The sequence below is a fragment of the Frieseomelitta varia genome, unplaced genomic scaffold, assembly GCF_011392965.1.
Source record: "Frieseomelitta varia isolate USP_RPSP 00005682 unplaced genomic scaffold, Fvar_1.2 scaffold_834, whole genome shotgun sequence".
Classification (NCBI taxonomy): Eukaryota; Metazoa; Arthropoda; class Insecta; order Hymenoptera; family Apidae; genus Frieseomelitta; species Frieseomelitta varia.
In genome coordinates, this window is record NW_025110628.1 from 194,316 (window position 1) to 207,759 (window position 13,444).

Consider the following 13,444-nt stretch of genomic DNA (forward strand, 5'->3'; position numbering starts at 1 on the left):
ATCCGTTCCTTTCGATTTTTTTCTCTCTCTTTCTCTTTCTCTCTCTCTCTCTCTCTTTCGCTTTTTGTCCTTGAGAATCGCTTCCTCGCTTCGATTCCAACCTCGCGAGGGATTGGTCGCGAAATTTAAACGATCAATTTATGCGGCGGAATAGAATTCGACCGACCAGAGGAATCCGCTATGACGGGGAAATACTATGTCGCGGAAACAATTCGACAGGATGGAATTGCTGACCGATGAAACGGAAGTCGATCGAACTTTTCTCCATTCGAAGCTCCGTGCAATCGTATACGTTCCATTCCCTCTGTCTCTCTCTCTCGCGCTCTCTCTCTATCTCTCTACACCTCTCCCCCCTTCCATTTCGTTCACCAGCGCCAATCACCGAATCCGACCGGGTGCAGGTTGCAAGTACCTACTTCTGCAAAAATCTTGGCAGGGTCGGTAGGTATAAGCCGGCTGCTCGGAGAATTCGAAGAAAAGCGCGAGCGGAATGCATGCCGCGTTATTTCAAGCGCGGATTATCAGCGATCTCTTGCGATTTAATCCAGGATCGCGTATCTGGGCCACGTCATTTCATTTGCCGTTCAGACGTTTAACCGGAATTCTCTTCTATTTTTCTCTCCTCTTTTTTTTTCCCTCTCTCTTACTTCTCCCGGCTTTCTTCCCGTCGGCTTTGACGAACAAAGAAACATTCCGCGCAATCGCGTTCGATCGATACGAATAAACAACCGCAGAGCCGAAGGAACAGCCCTTGAACGGAGGAAGGAGGAAGCATCGAGGCAATTGTGGCTTCTATCTGAAACGTTTGAGACGAAAGAGTTTACTGAATGAATTAGGTTTTTAGAGCAATACGCTTCGTCGGTGCAGTCTGAACGGTTTCGATTTTACTAGCAATTGTTAAAACAAACTCTTTGCCTTCACAGCTTTTTTTCTCGAACCTAAAGGAACTATGCAAAAGAAAGACGACACCGGACATCGGGCAATGCGCATCAATTATTGCACAGATTATATGCACAGTTGTATTTTCTTTTTGCATAAAATTTACTCCTCTTCCAGTGAGTTTAAGTGCAAACGTGTGGCGAAACTTCGCGTCATTATTTCATTCTACCATCGTGTCATTCTATCGTTCGTAAAGAGAACAATCAAATTCGAGAGGAAGAAATGTAATTTGCCCGACTTCGAGGAGTCAGGATTATCGTAGGGCATAAAGGAAGAAGCGTCTTTCTAATAACGATAAATATCATAGCGCGGGGCACACGTTTTGGCGAAAGGCACAAAAGGATCGAACGTTGTCTGCCAGGATACGAGATTAAATCTGCCGGTCATCGATTCGATCGGCAAAGCGAGAGCCATCGAACAATGGCCCAGAGAACGGCGGTTCGCGGTTGCCACGAGCACGTGGACAAGGGGTCGGGAACAATCGAATCTCGTAGGAGAAGCAATCGGCCGGCTGTCTCCCACCCTCTGTGCCGTGCCGGTGTTCACCTCCACCCGGTTGCAGCTTCGTCGGCGGACGAAGGGTAAACTTCGAAGCCGCTTTTGTAAAATTCCGGCGGCCACGGCCAGCCGCGAGAACACGTGTGGAAAACGTGTTGGTGGTCGCATCACCGCCCCTCCCCACCCATCTCGTTTCAATTATCTAATTGAAAGTGGCGTTCGGTGGACGACGGCGTTCCACCCCGCTTCCCTTCGTGGACTGACACCTCAACCTATCCCCTGACCTATCCATCGTCTCCCTTCGGGTTCCTTCCTCCCCTCGAGTTGTCGCTCGTAACGCGAAGAACGACGGACGGCTGACCAGCCTCGGACGTAACCTCCGATAAATTGCTCGTACCTCGCCGGCACCCTTTTCCACCAGGCAGCGACGCGGAAACGGCCAACTCCGGCCGATAACTGCCAAGGATTCCCATCTGCTTTGTCCGCGGCACGAACAGCGACCAATGAAGGCAATAAGCACCGCTGGAAACGCGTGCACGCTTTACTGACGCGGGTGTACGCGCGCGTGTTCTCTGACCAGCAATTACGCTGCATTACACGCGTTACACCACCCTGTTTTTCAGCATCTCCGCGCGCCGGTTATTTTTACGCGCTTCCTTGACCCCTTTTCGCCGTTGACGAAAGACGAAAGACGAGGTATCGGCGCGTTTTCGTGCGTTTCCCAGCTTCCTGTTACTTCTGTAAATAACGCTTTTTTGTTTCTTTCGGTTAGCTTAAACGGCGATCGTGCGTTTTTCGTGCGTTCCGATCTGTCTGTGGTAGGATCACGATCGAGGCACGTACACGTTCCAACTTCAGCGTGACGAAAAGCTCAGTGTCTATAGTTAGGGAATCCTTTTTCGCTAGACTGAGCTCGAATCCTGCCGCGAGGGCCGATACAACCCCCCTTCGTACTTGCGATCCTTGCCACAGAGATCCAAGAGCTGCGAGGTGCGACAGCGCTCCCTCGTTTACGGTTTTGTTGATGAAGAGTGAGGGTCCTCGTTCTACCAAATGTTTCGGGCTGAACGCGCCGGCACTGAAGCCTAGCAGACGTTTGCGGATAAGTTGTGTATACCGACGGTGGATCGCGAAGTTCGAGGGCTGCTCGTGCAAATTTCGTGGCCGTACGCCGCACAATACGTTTAATTTACCAATTAACCAGCTTGGGGACTAATACAATGTTATTCTGACCGAATATCTTGAGTACTCGAGGCTGAAATATCGAGTGTTCGATCGAATGAGAGATTGAGTGACAAACGATATTTTAATTAAATGTATTAAATAATTTATGTTTCAGAATATCTTTCAATTCTCTCGGAAATCTCCTTCTTCGACTCTATGAATCTCTATTGATTAATTTGAGTCTGAATTATATTAATTAACACTAGAGCTACCGAGAACGAAAGTATCAAAAGTCAGTCAAGGAAATTAAAATGCAAGGAATACATCTTACAAAAATTACTCGAATCTCTGAAGAAAAACAATGCAACTTGTTGCAAGTCCGCGAAATTACTCTGAAAAATTATGAATTGGTAATTTTGACCGATAATTCTAACGTTAAACCAGTTTAACGTTTTTCATATTAACTCTCAATCATCTATACATTCTTAATGTGTGTATATATGTACGTGCAGCTTTTTTTCTCCATCGATGAACATTCTTAATGAATGTTCTAGACGAAAAGGCTAAACAATGTTCGAAAACCTTTCGTCCACCTTCGTCGCGAAAAGGCGATGACCATTTCCCTCCCCCTAATCCCGGCGTAGGAGCAAACAGTGAATTTGTTTGCTCCAGTTTCGAACAACGCTAATAAAGAATCGCGAATCGGACAGTCGGGAGAAATGTCCCCTCGTAAACAGGGCGACTGCACGTCGGTTTCAGGATGCGATACGATCAGCGTGGCGCGTAAGAAACGAGGAGCGAAACGCGATGGAAACTTTTCTGCTAAGCTACGCGCGAATCCTACGCTCGTTTTCGCGCATACCACGGTCCCGCTCTCTGGGAATTTGTTCCCGAGAAAAGAACGCGGTTACTTTGTAACCCGGGGATGGTTTTCTTGCGCCGCGTTTGCACAAGTGCATTCTATTAGAACCGTTCGGGTAATAACGCCGCACACATCCCGTAGGAATAGAATTTAAATTCAACCGCGGACGGTGGAAACAGTTGCACCGTAGAAGAAATCCAAATGGCGTTTCATGCTTCCACTGACAAACTGCTCCCTTTCCCTCCAATTCTGATCCGAATGAACACTGAAACACAGTCGTTTTGCTCCTTCTATGATATTCGCTCGCGTCGTGTGTGTTTGTACAACGCGTTATTTCTCGAGTATTATTTGTAAGAACGAACGAGCGATCTACCTTACCTCGAAATGAAGAGAAAAAGATGAAGAATAAAGCGAGCAGTTTGATCCGTCGGAAGAAAAGTAAATTGATAATCTTATACTGGTGAAATTATGAATTATATATGAATAATTTTTCCTTTCGTTTACATTTGATGATTCGTAGGTTGAATGTGAACTTGACACTTTGGATTAGACGTCGAATAAAAATAGATAGTTGTCGCTATTGAAATATACTATAAAACATATACTAAACATTTCGCGTCAGGAAAAATTAATTAAAAAACGAAAAGAAGAAGAAAAGTTAAGTACTGGGAATTTGAGAGAAAGAGTAATACGTGCAGCGAAATGTGTATTAATAATTTTTCTTGTTTTTTGATGATTCATAAATTGAATTTGAGCTTGACACTTTAATTAGACATCGGGTGAAACTAGACAGTTATAGCTGTTAAAATATACTAAAAATATACTATAAAATATACTAAAATATACTATAAAGTTACTGAAGATTTCGCGTCGAAAGAAATTAACTAAAAAGAAAAGAAAAGTCAGTTGTAGAAAATTTTAGGTGGGAAAAAAGATAATACGTGATACACAGCGAATTGTTAGGCAAAGCGCTGTTACAAGGCAGCTGCGCAGCAAATGATGGAAGAGTAATTGAAAGAGGAAACGTTCGGAGGGTTGATCAAAATTCGAAAGGCGGTAACGCACAGGAGCATCAAATTCATACGTTGCGCGAGGAAGGAACGAGTGAGCGGAATAACAAGGAGCGAGCGTGTAAAAATTCACGTCAGGCGGCGAGGAACGTTAACAAGAAAGTGTATGTAATCAACAATTTCCAAGACAGTCGCCCGCCATCGTCACGGTCTCGCGTTAGATGCTTCCCTTTATTTGCTGCAACCAGACACCCCGGTTCTCATGAAACTCATGGAGAGAAACAGAACGAGAGAGAAAAGGAGAGAAAGAGACAATCCACGAGCTCGTGGAACGGTGAAATACTGAACGGCAATAAGGTTGGAAGAGTTTCGCGAAGCTCACGGATCGTTGCAACTTTCCTTATGATGCTTAAAAAGAACTCGGCCCATCTTCTCTCGCCGTCATAAATTGAAACCAACACTTCTTTGCGAATTTTAATGCGAGCGTGCGGGCTCTCGCAGTTGATACTACGCCTGTATCCGCGGGAAATTGTCTTCGGGGATTTGCAGTTGCCGAGGAAGAAGGAAAGGAATCCGAGATAGTTCGCGTAGTTTGTACTGTTTGAGGATTCCGTAAGACGTCCTCCTTCTTCCGAGCCTGAGAGAGAGTTCCTCTCTCCGTATTTCGTCAGCATTTTCAGAGCCGGCTTAATCAGAGCCACCGGGATATATATCGGGAGATATACCAATTCGGTATTCAATACCTAACCCCGAGGCCCGGCAACTTCCAAGTTGTCCGGGGGAGGAGCGAAACTCCGGAAAGTAACTCTCGCGGATCTCGCTTCAATCTTTATCGCTTTGACACGAACGTTTGTTATTAAACATCCCCTGAAAACGCTCGCGCGCCTCAACAACCTCACAGTCCCGTCGGCTCGTATTATTACGTATTCGAGACGTAGACGAGAAAACAGTAGAAAACTCGAAAGCATAGCAGAAACATCGTTGCAACAGTTACGCGGCTTTGCGTCCAAGTTGGTAACTGCATTCGAAATGCCATTAACGTCCCGGATCGCCGGCGGAGAAGCGCGAGAGCAAGAGTGTTCACGATCCGTTCGCATCGGTTACAATCACGTCGCTGGCCGGACCGACTCCTGGCAAACTGCATCCGATGTGCTACGTTTCTCTCCCGTAAGCCCCCGAACCTGCTACACGATAAAACGAGGGTATAACATGACCGTGTCGTCCGTGAGAATTGATCGTACGAGCAACGTTCCAACGTACTTTTTCGAGAAAGCGAACACCTCCGGCGCTGGTGCTAGAAATTGTTTCTCCGATCGCTGGAGTCCATCTTGGCTCTCGATCGATTCGAAGAATCAGCAAGAATTACACACAATCGACTTTATTGTAAAATATCGCTCGATTATTTTTTTCGAATCTTCGCGAGTCTTTACCGAAAGTTTCCGATCTTTCTCACGTACGTAACGGTGTGCTACGTTTAATAAAACAAATTGCGAACTGAATAAAAATCAGGTGAAAAGAGAGAGAGAGAGAGAGAGAGGGGCGAAAAGAGGGGGATAGAGGAAACAAAATAAAAATCACTGTCCCGTCTCATCGGTCCGGACGTTAATAACGGTGTTCATCGACGATGTACTTCGAACGCGAGCTTCCTCCTATAAACATCGGGCGTAGTTTCCAATAACAGGGCGCGGAACGCTGCCCTTTTTTCACGTGTTTCCGGGGCGCGAGTCTCCGGCATAGGAACACCGTGCAAAACAGTCAGGAAATGTCGCATGCAATTCGACGCGGCGCGCCGCTGAAAAAGCTCGGTCCCCGGACTATATTTGCGAAGCGCGTTCCTGTGTGCTTTTACGGTGATCAGTCCTGGCTTTTGCCCCACAGCCAGATCGCGTCCCCCGTGCCGCCAACGTCGCGTCGCGTGCCGCAGGAAAAAGGAGATGGGTAGAGGGCATTAAACGCAGATGGCGTCAGTTTTACACGCTGAACGGTACAATTCAGCGAGCCGCGTGGGAGAGAACATCGCGAGAGGGTAGCTCTCTTTCTCTCAATCTCTCTCTTTTTCTCTCTTTTCTCTGAAGGAGGAACGAGAACTTCACAACCCTCCTGTACCTTGGTCCTATACGGTTCTCATGTACACAAGGTATATACTATCCAAAATCCCCGACGACGAAGTAGTCTTCGATTCTCCGGGAGAAAAAGAAAAAAAAAAGGGGAAAAAACGGTACGCACAACCGAACTCGAATTATCGTTCGAGCGAGAGATTTTTGTCTGGCCGGGAAGACACCCCTCGTGGTTCTTTTTCTCTTTATTCCGCCGAGAGGGGAATGAAGTTTGCCAGACCGAGAGACACGTATGGAGGTGTAATAAAAATTCACGTTGCGTTTGGCTACATCGAACCCGCTGTATTAACCCCCGGCTGCCCCCGGGGCATATTTCGCAGTGAAACGTGTTGCGTGCTTCATGCGAATAAAAGCTTATAAGCTCGCAGTGACGATACTCGTGCTTAATTGCGTTAGTCGATTGTTCGTCCAGAACGTTCGTTAATTATGTTTCTCGTTCATTTGTTTCCCTTTTTGTTTTTTCTTTTTTTCTTGGTTTTTTTCTTTTTTTTTTTTTTTTTTTACTTTCAAAATGAGATATTATTATATCGATGGTGGAACGATTGCAAAGGGTTGTAATTTCCGACGTTTCGTATCGTCCCTCGGAAGGAGGGTGAGATAAAAGAGAAAAGGCAGTCCGTCTTCGATCTCGTTCGACATTAAGACGTGAATATTTATCGGAAAGTGGAGTCGACGTTTCCCTGTAATTGAAACACGATTTCTCCATTTGTACACGACCGTCACCGTTCGCAGATCCAAGGATTCGCTTCTTTCTCCCGAGAGCTCCTGCTCGCGGCTGGTGGATCGCTTGAATTAACTGCAGGGTATTTTTATTCACATGCATGATATCGGAGAGAGAGAGAGAAAGAGGACTTTCAATGTCGTTTCACTTTCGAGATCGAAGAATAGCAGACAGTTTAAAAATTAAATAGAGAAATATTTCTTCTTCTTACGTAATATTGCGCAGCGCGTATTGTGTTACATACTGCACCGTTATCGCAATTTTCCTTCGTCCTTTCTCGATTGTCTTACACTGCAGTTATATCGTAGAAAAGTATCTTGTAACCGAAGATCAAGTCGAAGATCTACCGTCACTATTAACGATCGACCCGAACTCTTGACAGCTGCAATCACGACAGAGAAAAAAAGAACGCGGTGACAGTTGTTCCACAACCATCGGACGTCATCTCGTTGTGAATTTATCCGTGGCAACGAGCGTATCGCGTCAGCGAGAAGTTTCCGCATCGTCGGGGACGTTATCGCCGCGGCCCGCCTCGTTATTATCAAACACAATTCACCATTATACCTCGGAAAAGGGAACACGGCGGATCGGGTGTATACGTCAGGTCATCCGAATTTTATAACGTATTAAAAGCGCCGATAATGTAGCTTCATAATTACTTGATACAATATACATAATATCATCAGTTTAATAGGTCCTGGTATCACCTGCAACGCGCTCCAATGTGACGTTGGATCACGCGACCGTTAACAACCGTAAAGCTCTGTACACGGCGCAAGCTTAATGGTAACCTGTCGTGGAAACAAACTTCAAACTTCGATCAATTTCGTAGTCGAGGAAACGAGCTACGCTGCACCGCCCCTTTGGCTGTACGCGAAATCTCCAACCCCTTTTCCTCTATATTCCGACCGTTTCATTTCACCGTGTAACAGCTGCTCACTACATTTTTGTTGTAAATTACAGCGCCATTCTTTTACGCTCTTGCCGAGTGTTTATTCCCTCTCCCCCCCCCCTTCCAACTCTTTATTCTCACCTTACATTTTTGCCAAACGCGCGCTGGTACTTGCACGCGTTCGACGCGTTTACTCGCGAGTAAAGTTGTCTCGATGTAGTCATTCAAACTAAACGAGCGTATATATATATATATATATATAAGTGCAAGTCGATGGTTTTCAAAGTCGAGGTAATTATTTTAAATCATCCGATTTTTACATCGGTGCAAAGAAATAATCAGTAACTGGGAACGTTTCTTCACGGGTTCAGAAATTTTTTCTCCCTCACTCCAAATTTCATCGATTCGCTCTTTGAAGTTTAAAATTCCAAGAACGTTAGTTTTTAACATTTCAAGATGAACGTCACTCCTCTCGTTACTCGTTCGATAAACGTTGAATTACATCCGTCGGATCGAAACGAGCGGATGTTCCACCGCGTGCCATCGCTCGACGTTTCTTTCTAGTTCCCTGTCTCGCGTTTCGATCCCGGATCTCCCAGCGGAGGGAGCGGCGCGTGGCGTGTCGCTTCGATGCACGCTCGGATCTCGGCTTTTCGACACGAGGGGGAAACCGAGAGTATCCCAGAATATCCGGCGAGAGGAAGCTAAGAGCATCCTAATCGCATCTTAATCTAGTCAAGGATGCACAGAACTTGCCGTGATCCGGAGGACCTTTGGCTCGAAGGGACAGCAGTTAGGATCGAAGGCGGGGGCCACGCCTTCTCCATCTGTAACGACTAAGCCCCGGTTTCATCCCTCGCGCGTAAAACTAAGTCTCGAAATAATTCAATAACGACATTAGTAAGCAACGCCTCCTTCATCCCGTCTATGTTTCATCCCGTGTGCATGTATGCACGTATGTCCGTGGACGTATATACGCGTCCGTATTTCCCTCTGTGCGAAGCCAGCACCGTGACCGACTCGTGTCCCGCGTGATCTGAATTACCAGGCTCGCTCTCCCTCGTAGAGTTGCACGTCCCTCGAGATGGATTCGATGCTAATACTAGCCGACTAATTGCACGCTACTAAGAATCAAGCTGGAACACGGCCTGACAGCGCGCAACGAGCTAGTGACGGCTGCCGGCTGACGATTCATCCTTCAAAGAGGGGAGATCCTCGATCTTTCGCGTGACGTTCGAACAGTCAGCCTTGGGCTTGCTTTTCTCGCAGGAGGGACAGCAGGACCCGGGCACTTACAAAGTCAAGCTCGATAGCGTCGGAGCGAGAGGATCGCGGAATCGAACAGAGGGAGAGAATTCGCAAGAGGCGAAAATTCTTATCGGTTGACGTTTGAAGTTTCCGAGTTCCTGCGGAGCCTCGCTTCCAAAGGAGTTAACGAGCTTCTCAATTATTCATTCAACCCTTTGAGCGACAACGCGATACGATAAGTAATGCTCGGACGAGTGTAAAATCAGACGTCTCTGTCCGACAGAATAAAAATACCTTGCGTTTTTCACGGTGCCAGACCGATATCTCTCTCTTCTCTCTCTCTCTCTCTCTCTCTCTCTCTCTCTCATTCTCTTCCTGTATCGAGATACATAGATCCACATATACGAGCGGGTATCGTGAAATATGAATCTGACGAAGTGGAGCAATTGCATATCGGCTCAATCCACCGGCGACACGTAAGTAAACTGTCAGCTCTCGTGCGGTACAATAAATCTAAGAAATGTCGGTAACCTGAATTTTCACCATAATGCGTCTCGAGCCCGCGGATGCAAAAGGGAATAGAGTAGATGCATTTTATCACATGAGGAACCTCGCTCGTGTATCACTCTGCATAAAAGTTCGTCAAATTACACGCTACATCGACACATCCTTTGTATGCTATATCCGCCATTGCTTTGCAAACATGCCCAATTCGTATTACGTCTTTTGCTTCCTTTAACCTTCGGAATTCGGGACTCTAATTGGAAGCGCGACTGGCTGGAGGGAACAGCGTCATCGTGGATGCCGCGCGAAGGGAATCGTCTTGGAGCATCAATCTTGCACGGCGGAAACGGAACGGCGTTTGCCCCTAACAAGAAATTGCACAATCGCGTCGTACATCTTCAACATTCGTGCTTTTGATCCACGCCGATTTTTTCGTCTCATAAATAGCTCAGCTAGACGGGCAACACGCTGGCGAACACATGGCCAGACACGAGACCACCAGAAAGACTCATCCTGGGCGGTGTACACATCGGTTGGCAGCATCTGGTTTCTGCAGTGACGATAGCCTCGTTAGTCACACCACTCTCTCGCCCTCTTGTAATCTTATTACCGTCTCGTGTAAGACGCCTCTCGTTCAGGCGCCATCGCTTTCTAATTTCTATTCGAACTTTCTGTTCGTCTGCTTCGCCATGCCAGACGCGCCTAAGTTCCACTTGCTCGGACCGCGGCGTTACGATCCAGGGGCTGCGTCTGGTGTTCCTCTGGATCGGATGAACGCGCTCTTGTCTCGTCATCGTCTTTTAGAAGAGACAAGAGCGCGTTTTTTTTCTTTTTTTTTTTTTTTTGAGAATATAAAATCAAGCGTGATTGTATATTTACGATTCTTCATTATCGAATTAAAGCCACATACCTTCACTTTAATTATCTGCCATATCATAAGCAATGTGTTATTGGTTAAGAAACTCACCTGTCAACGCTCGTATGATTGACGTTATCATAACATCACGTGATTTCTAATGGTTGCAAATTTTTGAAACAACTCATCGATTCCTGTTGACAATTTCATTCGAGAATAACCACTCGTTATAATGTTAAAATTTTGCAGGTTCCTCAACTTCGCCATATCCTGAATCCGATGATTGCATAGTCGTAGCTCCGAGATTTACCTGAAATAACACATCGACTCGTCAGAGAGATCATCTAATAAGGGAATCGTCGAACAACACTGATCATTTGTCTTCCATCACTCTTCTTTCTGCATGAAAATTTCACTGGACAATCGTTAGGATGCTAATAATCGGTGGCCTAGCGTAATTCCGTCGAAAGAACCGAGTCCGAGGAATGGGAAGAAATATGACAAGAAGGCCTGATCGACGTATTCGGCTGCGAGCGATCCGTGACGATTAATTATCGCCGCCTAACTGTCACAGCCGATGCGTAATCATTAATTTCTTCTGAAAATTTTAGCGCGGCATCGGCGGACCTAGACGTCGTTCCTGTCGTCACGACGTATGCGTACGCGCGACGGGGAAGCGCGAGATTCCACGATGGATATTAGGTTGAGGTAATTACAGCCATTAGTTCGCGCATACATCAATTATCGATGACACGATGACATGGAGTCTGCCGCTCGGAGGCATCCCTCACGATGGGAATGCTTGCGCGCTCCCCGTGTATGCAACGTTCGCGCAGAATCGTTATGCCGCTCCTCCGAATCCACGTGCCTCGTATTCGCCGTTGACTAATAATTTCTAGACTTCGACAGGGCAGAGAAGCCAACGTTCGACAAAAATGCAAATACGAAGTATCGTTGACGAAAGATGGTTTTTCAGAGGGATTGGTTGAACGCTCGAACATTTAAGGGGGAATTTGTCGAAAATCAAGTTAAATCACTTTTTGAATTACGTTGGCCAAGTAACCAACGTAATACCTAGCCGTTTTGCACTTTTGAATATGAAATCTCTACATTTCTCTTTCCTGTAATGCGCAAAAGTTGGCTTCTTATTGCTGTAAATTCCTCAATTTACATTCGTAACGCAGTTTCACGGTGAAATTTTTTAGAAAGCAAAGTCTTTCTTTTTGAGAAAGAAGCTTTCTGTTTTTATTGCTTGAAATGCAAGAGATAATTTTTATATTCTCGATACAGCGCTGTAGCGGCCGGCGCTGGTAGAGTACAAAGGATTCTATCTGAATCCTGATCGTTCACGAGCTCGAAGAAGAAAAAAAAAAAAAAAATAAGGAGACTCGTTCTCGGACCGAAACATTACTTGAATCTGATGAAAAGCTCATTAGCCCGTGTAGGAATTAGAAACGCGTAACTAAAACGCATCTAACAGCGGTTATAGGCCCTGTTTCTTTATCGAGTCATTAAGAACCAATTTCGGCGGCTTCTATTAATCACGTCAGTTCGGAGCGACGGGTCACGATGATATCTGTGACTACAGTTATTGGTTGACTCGCATCACTTTTCGAAACACGTTGCTTAACTTTTCATCGCGACTATTCTCTATTTTTTGAAATTTCCATCGATCATTTGTCACTTTAATATCAGCAATTAATCAACGTAATAGTGGTGGTGGTTTCGCGTTCTTCTCTTTAACCCTGCAGCGTAAACGTTCATTTCTCTTATATTTGATTATTAATTATTAACTAAATCACACGCTGAGCTATTAAGCAAAAATGAAACGTTGCATGTTGTATCATAAAAATGAAAGTCTAGAAAATATTGCAAATTTCCGCCTCACAGTGCAAATATGTGTTTCGCATTTTAAATATGTGCTTCGAACTGTCGTTGCTATAAAAATACGGTCGCGCCAGATGGTTTGTTTTTCAATAATCTCCTTAAATTCTGACGACGTACAGTATTCATTAATGACTGCCACTTCGTCCTGTTCTTGTTTTTGATGCACGAAGTACAAGCTGCTTTTTAAAACGACCGGCGTCAAACCGGTTCAGCGATGTCGAACTATTTTCCCATGTAACTAACAATAAAAGAAAAAAATGAGCATTTCGCGTTAAGTCGTGCCGATGTAATTGCCATACGACCAGTTTTCCTGTATTTATATAACGCGACGCAGAACTCCTTCAAACCGGTTCGATTTCCTGACGCTTAATGGTTTCCCTCGTCGATCGAACGGCAGAGGACTGTTCCACGACTAATTTCCAACGTCTATGCTGAGTATTCAGAGCGGTATTTATCATGTTGTCCGCGGTCGTTCCACTCTGCGAAATTAAACGTATGAAGGTATAATCTTGTTCGCCACCTTTTTATTCTTGGACTAGGGTCTAACTATAATCTTGCAGCGATGATAACTTGTACATTATCGAAGTATCTTATTTAAACAAAGAAAAGTACCAACGACGACATCTTTGAATTCTAATAGAAAATTATGCATACTTGCAAACATTAACGTTACAACAGTCGACTACCTACGACAGTAATTTTTAAATTGATTGAAAATCGCACGTAGTAGCGTCATCGATCCCTGC